Source organism: Lygodium microphyllum, chromosome 2, assembly GCF_053477565.2.
Source record: "Lygodium microphyllum isolate KBCC chromosome 2, Lygodium_microphyllum_v1.1.10, whole genome shotgun sequence".
Taxonomy (NCBI): Eukaryota; Viridiplantae; Streptophyta; class Polypodiopsida; order Schizaeales; family Lygodiaceae; genus Lygodium; species Lygodium microphyllum.
In genome coordinates, this window is record NC_141136.1 from 67,459,343 (window position 1) to 67,472,943 (window position 13,601).

Sequence of the window (13,601 nt, forward strand, 5' to 3'; positions counted from 1 at the left end):
GGACTCGATGCTTTATTCCTCAGCTCTTCCGTACTCTTAGTCTTAAATTTCTTGGGGTTTACAACCGCTTGCAACTGCCATTATTATTTTCATTGTCTTCTCTTCTCTTTCTTAGGCAATCGAGATGTATCCCTGGAAGACCCGGGACCTTGAACTAGGTCAGTCGTTGATGTGCTTGGTTGGTGGGCCTCAGCACTCTCTTTCTCTAGTGTGTCCTCATGGGACATAGTTGCGGCCTGTTGAATAGCCCTACTATGTTGTGAGGGTACAACTACCTCTCTGTTTAGAGAATCTAGCTCTTTAGCTAATTCCCCTCTGTTTAGCTCCTCAAGCCTAGGCTTTAGGTGCTTTGGAAATGTTGGAGTTGTCAAGGATGTTGGTTGCGGCACCTCCTCCACAGGTGAATGGCTAAGGACATGTTCTGTAAGGGGATTGTCACGGCCAAGGGCTATGACTGCTCTGATCCCTAATTGGAAGTAGTAGTAGCTAGTTCAGTGGACTGGCTACTATTGGTGGATTGTGGTGTCAAGTCCTTAGGCTGATCGGAAGTGATCGTGTCTTTTGTTTCCCTTTGAGCATTCACTTGTGTAGATCGAGCATCAGCTGATCTAGTCACATTAGGTTGCATAGGCATATCCTTGGATCGAGAGCTATGGGTGGTGTCATGTCCCACCTCTTGGACATTTGGAAGCTTAGATGGAGATAGAGGTTGGGAGTGAGCAGCTGCACTTGACGGTTGTTGTTGTGCTTCCTGTGTCTGTTTGGGAAAAGAGGGTGTAGGAGATCTGGGACTCTTAGGTAGACTTGGCATTGGTTGAAAGATTTGCTCGCGGCTATTAGATGATTGTGCCATTTGCTTTCTGAGCAATCAACCTTCTTATGAGTAGCGTTGTGCCTGTGGTGCTCATGATCCTCTTGGGAAGTCAAAAGCTCCTTGAGCACTAGTGGTCTTTGTGCACACTCAATGGTTACATTTGACATCTGCTTATTAAGCATGCTAGGCTCTTCCTTTCCAATACTCATGTTTGGTTTCTTGCCCTGAGACCTAGATTTTCTCTTAGATTTCTTCTTGTGCTTCTTTGCTTTTGATGCAATCTGACCTTCAGCTCTGCTGAACGAGGTGGTTTAGCAAGGGGTTTTGGTACCCAAATCCATCAATTACCTACATAATACCCTTGAGCACATAGCAATGCTTTGGATATCCATCACAGCATTGTGCTAGCTCTCCATCAGTGCCTTCGTCTATGAGACTTGGACTTCTTTCGTGGTCTTCTACAATGTTTGTAAGTCCAAAGTCTACCCTTGGCATTGTCTCCTAACCTTCTTATTTCAAGCATGAACTCACTCACTAGTTCTCTTTGTTCAACATGCGCTTGTAGCAACTCTTTCAACAAGTCCTTGCTCTCATCACTAGGCTTGCTTGGCATGTTGAAATGTTCCTTGTCTTTCCCTCGAGGTTTGATGAGGTCACCCTTACTAAAGGCTGTGATTATCCTCACACTCGGTAGCGTCAAGTGTATCCTCTGTGCGACATAGTCGGCCTCACACTTGGTTGCCCTTTTGAAAGGTCGTCCAAGGAGGGTTTCCTTTCCACAACTAGCATTATTTGGAGGAACATGGAATAGGACAGGCAAGCTTTCAGTTTCAATAGTTACAAGGATTTTGCACTTTCCTATGAGTGCTTGTGGGTGTTCCCCGTATGGACTAATAGTTGCATTAGTCAGTGTGAGCTCTGATTGGCCTAGCAGAGTCCATGCTTCGTAGGTCAAGATATTAAAATCTGCCCCTTCATCGATGAGAGCATCGACACTATGCTCTCTTTTTGCAGTGAGCTTGACCCTAAGATAAGCATGCGGCACTATGTCTTCATCTTCCGAGTCTTGGCTTGTAAATTTAAGCCTCGTATTGCACGCCCTTGAGTCCCCAACTACATATCTAGATTTGGTTTCTCTACTGATATCTTGGGTCGTTTGTGCAGTGCCATTCAAGGTGCATCTATCTTTAGGACTGTCATGTCTAGTCATCCTCGTAGTTGTAACTTGAGGTTGTTGCATTCCTCTTTAACTAGATGTAGTCCGGATGCAATCTAGACATGTTTTTGTGTTATGGCCTTTTTGCCCTTGTTGGCTAGATTGGCCCATTGAGGTTCTAGGGTCTTTGTTTGTCTTTGTTCGGGTATGGGCTTTTAGTTGTTGTTTTGCAAGTGAGAGTCTATGCTTGTGTAGAGCCATTACCACACTAGGATCTAATTTGGAGGACCTGTCACAACACCCATTTTCTCTCCAACCTACTTGGGGGAGGTGCGGAGGGAGCAGAGCCCCCTCTACAGGGGTACGCAGAGGGGGGGGAGGCAGTCCCTCCTGGCCCGCAAGGCCGTTATGGTAAATGTCATGCACGATTTGAAGGACCGTTTATAGCCAAGTTTTGAACTACTTGCTCTAGATTTCAGACCAGTGATAGAACTATGATGTGGTCTCTGCTCTATATGGTCTCTCGGTCAGTTTCAGGATCTACAGGTTAAAATTTGAAAAAATCCAAATCCGGCCCAACAGGTCCAAATTGCAGGGGCCAAATGCCGGATTCGACCGGGCTGAGTGGTAGGCGTCCGAGTTGAGTGGGGTTGGGCCGAGTCGGCCGGCGGGCTGAGGGCTGAATATCAAGTTGGTCTGAATGGGGTTCGACTGAGTCGACTGAGCCGAGGGTCGAATATCAAGTTGGTCCAAATGTTTGATTCGGACGGGCGGAGCGAAGGGCGTCCGAGTAAGATGGACCCAACACGTTCGAATTGCAGGGGCTGAATGTGCGATTCGATTGGGTCGAGTGGTAGGCGTTTAAGTCGGGTGGGGTTGGACCGAGTTAGCCGGGGGGCCGATGGCCAAATATCAAGTTGGTCCGAATGGGGTAGGGTTGGACCAAGTCGAATATCAAGTCGGGTGGGGTTGAACCAAGTCGACCGGGCTGATGGCCAAATATCAAGTCGGGTGGGGTTGGACCAAGTCGACTGGGCTGAGGGCCAAATATCAAGTTGGTTCGAATGCTTGATTCAAACGGGCCGAGCGAAGGGCGTCCGTGTAAGATGGGCCGAATAATTGATTCGGTCAAGGGCCGATTGATAACTTCTCCGAATGGGGTTGGCCGAGTGGACTGAGGGTCGAATGGTTGCGTCAAGTGGACCGAGTATCAAGCGGTCGGAATGCTTCACTCGGACGGGCTGAGTGAAAGGCATCCGAGTGTAGTTGGCCAAGGGCCAAATACTAAAGGGTTGAATGGCTGAGTGGTTCGAGGGTCGATTCTCGAACTTGGTCCAGAATCACCGTCACTTGGACGAGCCAAGCGCAATGCATTTTTTCGCCAAACTTCCAAGAATTCGTCACGTCAAGTGATCGAGGCCTTTCTACCTGTTGAGCACCTCCTGATCCAAGCTACTTATATAGGGGAAGGTGTGGAATTACCTGTGCTAGATGGCAAGATCGAAGCATGTCCACACAATGAAGCTCTCTCCCTCTCTCTAGCTCTCCTGAAACCCTCCAATGCAAAATGTGGCCTTTCTTGCCACTCCTGGCCCCTTATCACCCTGCCCAGATCTATACTCACCTTAGTCTTGCTTCTTTTACTAATATTTAACCCAAATTTTCATTTTTTTGCCCTTCTTTTTCTTGTTTCATCCTGTTATACAGCAACAGAAAACCCTATTGTGTGGTCCAATGTTTTGTTCCTATCCTTCCTAAATGCAAGAAAAAATCATAAGGGAAATACCTACACTACTCCATCATGCTTTCCCAAGTCCAAAAACCAAAACCCTACTTGCTAAGGAGATCGAATACCTCTTCAAACTCCCTCACTTCCTACCTACCTACCTCAAGCACCGGTTTGGGGAAAACCCTACTTCAATGCTCGATTCAAAGCGCGCAAGGGCTCAAGGGTTGAATCCGTTGGTCTCGGCAACGGAACCAAAATGTGGGAGATCTCGCTCAACTGCCAAGACCCACAGACCGCTTATTGCTTCAAGTGTTCCAAGTCGAGCGCTAATGGCTACCTCTCACATAGCCGACGGGCTACCTATCCATGAGTGTAGTGAGCTTACCTCCATGCCCGATTGAGTTATCTCCTCTCCTGAGCACTCCAGTAGCTCCAAGATCCAAGTGCAAGCTTCAAACAAGCTCCATCCTCAAGCTCCGTGCTCCAAGATCCATTACCGCAAGCAAGACAAGAGAAGAGAAGAAGAGAGGAGAATATGGAGAGCTTCTCCTCCCCGCTCCCTCGCCCTCACACACTCACTCCCTCACACTCTCACACTCCCTCTCTCAAGCACAAGCTCAAGCTAGAAAGAACAAGAAGAAGAAGAGAACCACTTTTGGCCACACACAAGAATGAGCTTCTCATTCACTTTTCAACTTTATATACAAACCCCTAAATCTCTTTTGGGCGGTCATCCCCTTATCCACTTTTTTACATGGCCGGCCGTAGCCTAGGCCCTTTTTCCCATTGTCCTCCTATCTTCCTAGCTTCCTTCCCACAGCCCATCTACCTTTACAAATTGCACAGGTGAGAGCCTGGCACTCTTTAAATTAAATCATGATGCGCTTGCGCTCTTTTTTACAAAGGCATTGACTTGCACTTTTTCTCGTGCGCCTTTTTTCTTTATTTAGGACTTTTCTGCACTTCTTGTGTTTCCATATTTTTCTTGGCGTGCCTTTGTTTTTCGTTTCACTTTTGCCTTGGCCTTTGCCTTCTGCTTTAGATTTTCCAGGTTTTCCACCTTGTTCGTCTGAGGGTTAACAACTGGTAACAAAAGAGACCAACATAATAGAGTGAGCAATGTAACAAAAGCTCAATACATAGCCAACCAAGATGCATACATCATTAACAATGTTGTATGACAATGGTAGGTGCAGGCCCAAAAGTAATGCTAGATCAGCCCACTAATCATCAATTGCACACATAAAGCATGACAATAGCATTTTCATGTCACCAAGTCCCACGATCTCACTGTAAGACCCTCAAGCTCAACTGCACAACTAAATGCTCAATGTAACATCCAAGTATTATGTAGGGGCTCCCATGGAACAAAAGTCGAATGCTAAATGAGCAAATAAAGTTCAAAACATCATGTGGAAGGCATTTATACATTCAATGTCAAGATTCAAAGCTCTAATCTTAGCTCAAAAGCAATCTGAAAGCATGACCAAGCATGTAACATGAACCATAAGCATTGGTATATCAACCCAAGTAGTTGGTAATCACCCAGGACCAATAGGCATATGCCTTTATCGATAAAATAACATGTAGCCTTGCTTATTAGAGTAGTAAAAAACCTCTAAAAATTTGAGTAAAAGAGTGCTCAAATCAGTCCCATAGCATTCCAATATAATGGTATAACATCCCCAAATGATTCAACATCAAATAGAAATGAATAGACGTCACATGACCATCCACAATGAGCATAAAGCATGAAGATAGGGGTTTCCCTGTTTCTCGCAATCTGTGGACTATTATGCACAGTCATCAATGAAGCTGAGTTATGAGCTCAATCTTAATTCCAAGTATTGAAGTAATAGTAAGGCTCAATGTTGAGCATCCAAGAGAGGAGTTTCAAGTGCTTAGTGAGTAGCTTTTGAGGGGGAGATGTTGGAGAAGTGCTATTGTCCTAATCAACCTAAAAATAGGCTCAAATCACACTGATGTTGTTGTTGGTCATGCTGGTACTAATGATTGCTAGTGAGTGCTTAATGGCGCTCAGGTAATGGTCTTGAAGCTTCAGAAAGAACAAGCCTCAAGTGGAGGGAGGAACCCGGAGAGAAGTAGAAGCAATATTCGTACCTCAGGAAGAAGAGGGCTCAACTACCATGGGACCTTCAAGCTGAAGCTTTTCTTGGGTTGAAGTAAATTGAAGGGGAAGAGCTCCTCAATATTGATGTAATGGCTCTAATACCAATTGAAAGAAGTGAGCCTTGAAGTGGAAGCAAGAGCTATGGTGGAAGGAGAGAGAAAGAGAGAGAGAGAGAGAGAGAGAGAGAGAGAGAGAGAGAGAGAGAGAGAGAGAGAGAGAGAGAGAGAGATGTGGAAACTCCAACAGTCACAATGTGTGATCGCCCTTCCCTTTATTCAAATGTCACTAAAAGAATAAAGAATGAAGTGATAGTGATGGGCGCCTGGCACCTATAGTGTACAGGTGTATGAGTATGTGGGTATAGTTAGTCTAACTAATACATGGGTGGCTAGGCACAGACACCTTTACCCCCAACACTATGTTTGTCAATCTCTCTCTCTCTCTCTCTATATATATATATATATATATATATATATATATGGCCGGGCTTTGATTTCTGCTACTAGGAGATGCTCACTCTCAGCATGGGCAAGCTTGTAGGCCAAGTTTCTGACTCGATCTTCATTTGTTGATGTCCATTCTTCTGCTCTTTTCTTCATTTTCTCTAACCCTTAGTTTTGATTTTGGGCCAGAGTGGAAATGACTTACTCTTGCTCTTGCCACAATGTATTCATTTGCTAAAGCTCATGGGTTTTTCTTGTCACTTGCTCTTTAAGTATGCCTTGCTCATGAAGAATTGAATGCAGCTAGTTGTGCAGCTTGACTAGTTTCCTCTTGTTCTCCTCATCCCGTTGGTTCCGTACATCCTGCAGCTCCTTTGTAGCTTGTTCTTTTTGCCTCTTCAACTCCTTTATTTCTAGAACTAGTAGGCGCTTATTTTTGCGGGAGTTGAAGGTCCACATTTTTTCCAAGGAGATGCGATTTTCCCTCTCTTCCTCGTATAGCTCCTTGAGACTCTCCTCTCCTCTTGCCTTCAGGGCCTCTTTTAATGAAATAATTTCCCTATTAATGATTGTCATCGCCCTTGCTTGCTCCATCCTGTAGTCAACAAATGCAGCCTTTTTTTTTTAGCTTAGCAATGGTGGCCTTTTTGTCCTCAATTGCTTTGTGGAGTTGGTTCTGAAAACTTTCCAACAATTCATCTTGATCTTTGTTATGGCACATGGGCCAAGACTGGTTGGATGGGGTGCATTGGGATTTTCTCCCTTGCCTTCCACCACCAATCTTAGTCCCACTTTCTCTGCTATTGTTGTGCTTGTACTTGGCACAATGGTCCCCCACTGGCATCATCACCGCCAATTCTTGAGATCGAGAGGGTTGCTCCATGGATCTTCGAATAGCAAGAGCAATCTTCTCTTCTTCTTATTTCCTTAGCCTTTCCTCGTCCTCCTCTTGCCTCCTTTGGCGCTCTTCTTCTAGCAATGCATCATGATGTGTGTTGTGCAAAATTAGGTTTTCCAGTTTCCATACATGCTTATGTGGCTACTCTATCAAGTGTGACTTTTGATGGAGTCAATTGCTTCGATTTGTCATGCTCTTGAGTCAGTTATAGAAGAAGGGGTTTTGAATACTTCTCCTAACCGATTGAGTTTGAGTTCTTTAAGGGCTACTATAGGTGGTTTGTTGGGAGTCCAACTCTAAGACTTAGCTTGGGTCTTTAGTCAGCTTAGCTACAGGTCCAAAGGTCGGGTCTTTTGGTTCCCTACGGACTGGTAGGCCATGGTTCCTTCCTTTTCCTAGGTGCAAACACTTCTAAGGGCTCATTTACGGGTCTAGGTTCTTAACTGGATCACTAGTTAGTTGGAGCAGGCCCTAGCCAACCCCTTGAAAGGTTGAAAATCTCAAAAAGACTGGAAGTTCTGGTTATCTGGTCTGAGTCCCAGACTCAGATGTCCGAGCATTCATTAGGCTCGGACTCAGACGAGGGGTACCCGTCTGAGCGTCCGAGGGGTGGCCATCTGAGGCGGAGTTCAAGTAGTTCGCCATCCGAGGTCAACTCGGCCATCCGAGGCTGAGTTGTCTTGTTTGAATATGGCCGTTGCATCTGAGGCCGAATTGTCCAAGTGGACACCTAGTGACTCGGATGTCCAAGCCTGACTCGATCGTCCGAGGTTGTTTGAGTAGCGCGTGAAAAACACCAAATGGTACAAAAAAAGATTCTATTGTGTTCAATGCATGCTAGTTAATGCTACAATGATTTTAGAACATTACAGTAGATTGCAATATGGATCCTGAATGTACCTTGTAAGGCCAAATGCATCAAACCACGAATCGTAGGCAATGTAACCGACAACCTACAACTCTCTGCCTCTGTCTCACAAGCTCTCTCTCTCTCTCTCTCTCTCTCTCTCTCTCTCTCTCTCTCTCAGACTCTTTGAATGCAAATGAGCTCTCTGTCTCTCTTGTGCCTGCTTTTGTGGTTTCCCCTTCTCCCCTTACCTCTATTTTTCTCCCTAGATATGCAAAAATCTGATTTCTTTCTTTCCCTATTTCCATGTTCCCTGGTTATCCAAAGAGTTATCTTTTACCTATTTTTCCTTATTTCTCAACCTTTGTGCCTCAAAATTGATACAAAACACACAACTCCTATTCTAACCAATTCACAGATTTCTTTTTCTACCTAAACTAATTCACAAAAGAGATCAAACGATCTCCGACTCCCTTACTTTGTACCTAAAACCAATCGTCGTTTGAGAGTTGAACTTCTATTTCGTCATCCAATTTGAAGCACGCAAGCACCCAAGCGATTCCGTTGGTCCCAGCACAATGAAACCAAAATGTGGGAGCTTTCGCTCAACTACCAAGACCTACAGACCACTTATTGCTTCAACAAGCGCTTTAGGCCGAATGCTATGGCTACCTCTCACATAGTCATACATGCCCTCAATCCTACGAGTGTAGTGAGCTTACCTTGATGCCCAATTGAGTAGCTTCCTCACTCAAGCACTCCAGTAGCTCCACGATCTGAGATGCAAGCTCAATCCTCTACCTCCAAGCTCCATCCTCCATAGCCGCACACGCGAGTTAAGAGAAGAGAAGAGAAGAGAATAAGAGAGGAGAAGTTGGAAAGCTTCTCCACCATAGTCCCTCACCCTCACACACTCACACACTGACTCCCTCACACTCTCACACTCCCTCTCTCAAAGACAAGCACAAACACAAGCAAGGAGAAGAGAATAAGATAAGAAAAGAGCCACTTTAGCCACAACCAAGAATGAGATTCTCTATTCAATTTTTGACTTTTATACATGCTCTCATCCCTTCGAGCACCCATACCCTTTTTTACATGACCAACCATTTTAGCCAAGGTCTTCTTTCCTCTTCTCACAATTCTTTTGCCCGTGCCCTTCTACATTTACAATTTACACACGAGGGAGCTTGGCACTCTTTCACAAAATGAATTACATTGTGCCCTATGCTTTCTTTGTTAGAATATTTGGTGCACTCATTATTGTGCACTTCTTATATTTTTTTTGAGCTTGCCTTCTTCTTCACTTTTCTCGCCTGGGGTCCATTTCCAACTTGGGCTTCCTTTGTCTTCCTTTTTGGGTTGTATGGATTATAACACATTGTGTTCTAAGCTATAATGTCTGGTCCATCCAGCTCATCAAAGACTTCCTATCCTTCAGCACAACAAACCCACATCTACCATGTCTATCAACATGTTCCCCACACAAGGGTCTTTTTCTAAACCTGATTTTTTAGCATAAGTATGTAACTCACACCCTTTTTTTAATGCTCCAATGTTTCCACAAGCTTTTAAACAGAGAATGAATGTGACAATATCTACAGATACACCTTCAAAACTCATCTTTTCAAAGCAGTTGAGCACTTTCTGATCAAGGCCATGTTTATCTTGATGAGCATATCCTAAAATCAGTGTAATCCATGAGATTGGATTTTCTAGTAGGCAGCTTATCAAATATGCAAAGAGCTTTTACAAGTGAAGAGCATTTTTAAAACATATCCATCAGTGCAATTCCTATATATTGTTCTCTTTCGAGTCCCATTTTGGTTATTTCTGCAGTTATTTTCACACCTACTTCTAGATTCCCTATATTGCCATAGACTTTCAAGCATGTGACAAATATAACTCGTCCATATGCACACCTTCTAGTTGCATTTCTTTAAAGCACTGGAGTATATTTTCATCACTTCCATGTTGAGCATAGCAAGCAAGGAGTGTAGTCTAAGATATGGCATTTTGGATTGGCAACTTATCAAACACTTGTTGGATGATGCATTGTCCTTCCTATACCCAAGGTTTCTAAGTTTCCACAAACTTTGAAATTGCAAGAATATGAGACTTGATCTAGGGTCAAACCTTTAGACTACATTTGTTGCAAACAAATTTATGTTTTCTTAACAAGCCCACATTTAGCATAATGTGCAAGCAATGTGTTCACACATGTACATGTCAATCTTGATGCCAAGAGGCATATTCCACGGTGGATTCCGTGAGGTTTTGCGGTGGATTCCGTAAAATTTTATTATTGGGGCTCATACACAAGGTGGATTCCTTGTGCAAAAAGTCAATGGGGACGCATGTCCTTTTTGGGCATCTTGTTAATTTAATGTTCAAGTGGGTGATTCCGTAGCAGGTGATTCCGTAAAATACATATTCAAATTAATAGACGTTTATGAGTTTAGAGTGCGCACTCGTAATAAATTAAGGTTAGGATTGAGTTCTAACCAATTTATTTATTTTGTAGTTGAAGACTGCTAGGTATTCACTTTTGTCGATTTAATTTTATTATTTTCTAACAATTGTAAATGCTTCAGTTGATGTGTAGAGCAGGCAGCGGTGGCATTGGGAAGTACTAGAGGATAGCGTGTATTCAAACCATTATCATTTTGATGGGCGCGCATCTTAGGCATGGCACCAATATTTTGACGTGCTTATTTATTGAAGCACTTGATATTTATTTATTATTTTTGTATGCGTATGGATGCAAGATTTAAATATTTGTATTGGACATTGTATTTGGGTACCACCCGACTCCTTGGGCACCCAATAGCTTTAATTCTTTAGTGGGACAAAGCAAACACAAAAGCTAAAGAGTGCTAATTGTGAATTGGGCTATTTTTTGAGCTTGGAGATCAATAATATATAAAATACATTCTTTGTGGAGCGCTCACACAAGGCATGGGGGGAAATTGTATCCAATTAGTCTCTTGCTTCATGTTGTGCAAGCCTTCTTCCTTGTTCTTTGTGCAAAAGTAGAGTTCTTTTGTTCTTGGGGACCTTCCGGTGCTCACTACGCGCGCATACAACGTCCGATCTGTGCACCAAATCTAGAAGCATGTTAAACACTTTCTCACTTGCTGCAACCAAACCACATTTACAATATACATCTAATAGTACATAGACCACATGAAGGTCTATTTCTAACCCTAGTTCTCTGATCTAAACATGTAATCTTTTGCTTATTTCTAAAGCTTCTCTGATTGTGCAAGCTTTCAAACATGCAAGCAACATCATTTGCATTTGGTTTGATTCAATATTGTTATGTCATTGCCTTGAAATACTCATGGCCCTAATAGACCAAATTGGCATGACTGCATGCAATAAGGAGGCAAGTGAATGTAATAGAATTTGGCTTCACATCTTGTTATTGCATCTTCTCAAAGCATTCCATAGCCATGTTAACCTCATGGTTCTTCCCATATGCATTAATCATTTCATTCCAAGATACCACTTCTTGAACACACAAGTTGTCAAAAACTATGCATCCTTCAGCAATCGAGCCACACTTCCCATACATACTGCCAAAATGCTACCCACATAACAATCTCTTTCCAAACCAAATTTCTTGATCTCAGCATGTATCACGTGGCCTAATTCCAATGCTCTTATCATGCTATAAGCTTTCAAGTAGACTACAAAAGTGACAGTATTTGCAGACACCCCTTCAAGCTGCATCTCCTTTAAATAGTTATGCATGTCATCATCCAGGTTTTGTTCAACATGTCTTGCAATAAGAGCATTCCATGTAATTGCATCTCAAAATGATAGTTGGTCGAATATCTTGTGTGCTTCACCAAGATAGCCACATTTCATATACAAATCTACCAATCATGTATTTCAAAACCCCTCTTTACTTTAAGGTGTAGATATATGAAATAAGGCTATCATCCAACCACTTCTAAATGCATATCTTGCTCACACCAACCCAACCTCCATTTCCATCCTTCTCCAAATATGCTACCACCACTCTAGCTCACCTTGGCCAGCCTTCCAACCCATATGTAACCCATATGCATGGTACCCAAAACCGCCTACATAACACAACTTCACTCCCATCAAATCCCCATAGAAATCATTGATGTGATCATGGCCAACAAATGCAGCTTTGTCATTTGTAGCTTCCACCATGGTTGTGAAGAAACCATATTTGATAGAGGGTGAGCTTATGCCCTCCTGTTTGACACCAGTCGTGTTGGATGCATCAAACAAACCGAATTCTCAGAGTGGAATGCAGAGGTATACCAATCTTGGAGCTGAGTTATTCTGAGGTACTAGTGAACTCTTATATGCAACATGTGAACAATCTTTTCATCAACCTGTATATGATATCTCTCTCTCTCTCTCTCTCTCTCTCTCTCTCTCTCTCTCTCTCTCTCTCTCTCTCTCTCTCTCTCTCTCTCTCTCTCTCTCTCTCTAGCACATAAAAGCATGCATGGATAGTCACAAACAATTGGTACTACCTCCAATCTTGTTGATGTTTGAGAGAACCACACTTGTATAGAGTGCTTGATCCAACCATATCCACCTATGATAGGAATAGTGGAATAATCTCCACTATCCAAAAAGTACAAGTTTAGTAGACTTTTGTTCTCCATTTGTGATCCAACAACACCATCAATTTCAAGGTGATAATTTCCAAATCCATCAATTGAGCTTAAGTTGCTATTGCAAGATTGACCATCCACAACAAAACAACTCCGATTTTAACTTGTGCCAAGCTATATCACATTTGAGCAATTTGCTCCATCAATTGTCTTCTGTTAAGAATCCCTTGTAGATCATGCTTTCCAAGAAATGTATCCCAGGAAATTCTCATAGTACCACAAGTTGTTTGCATGAGTGAGAAGGCCATGGCTACACTGTGAAGAAGGGAGACCCAATTAAGCATTGTCTTTGATGCCTTGTTCCACCTTCTACAAGAGCTCTTGTAATGGCCACATGCACAAGGTAAACCTTCTCTCTCTCTCTCTCTCTCTCTCTCTCTCTCTCTCTCTCTCTCTCTCTCTCTCTCTCTCTCTCTCTCTCTCTCTCTCTCTCTCTCTCTCTCTACCTAGCTATGTGCAAATCTTGTACATTGATGAAGTCACAAGTCACAAGTAGGGTAAAAGACCAGGTGGGTGAGGCAAAGGCTGTAAGCATACAAAACTCAGGGCACATAGATTAGGGACTTTGGTACAATTTGAATGAAACAATACTCTTTAGTCTCCTCTCAAATGGTAAGGAGGTCAAACCTTGTTTCACAGGGCAAATTTGAGCTCACATAAACTCCAAAAGGGGCAACCCTACCATGGAAGGCTACACCCCCTTAGCACTCACCCCACATGAACATGTCCATCAGTTGAACTCTCAGTGTAGTCGCTAACCCAAATGTTACTAGGTACTAATATTGATTGGTAGCCCAAGGCCACTTAGGCATGCCCAAGCATGCCTAAACGAGGTCAAGTCCCTAACATACCTTGGAGAGCCAAGTCTAGATACTCCCATAATTTTCAAGTGTTAATCTAGTCAACCTTAATTAGTGGG

The 13,601-nt window shown here is 43.2% G+C and overlaps 1 pseudogene; it reads right to left on the reverse strand.

The window, feature by feature from the left end:
• The window catches only part of LOC148039844 (putative inactive purple acid phosphatase 29), a 46,120-nt pseudogene extending 33,190 nt beyond the window's left edge, over positions 1 to 12,930 (reverse strand).
• Positions 12,931 to 13,601: the final 671 nt, after the last annotated feature.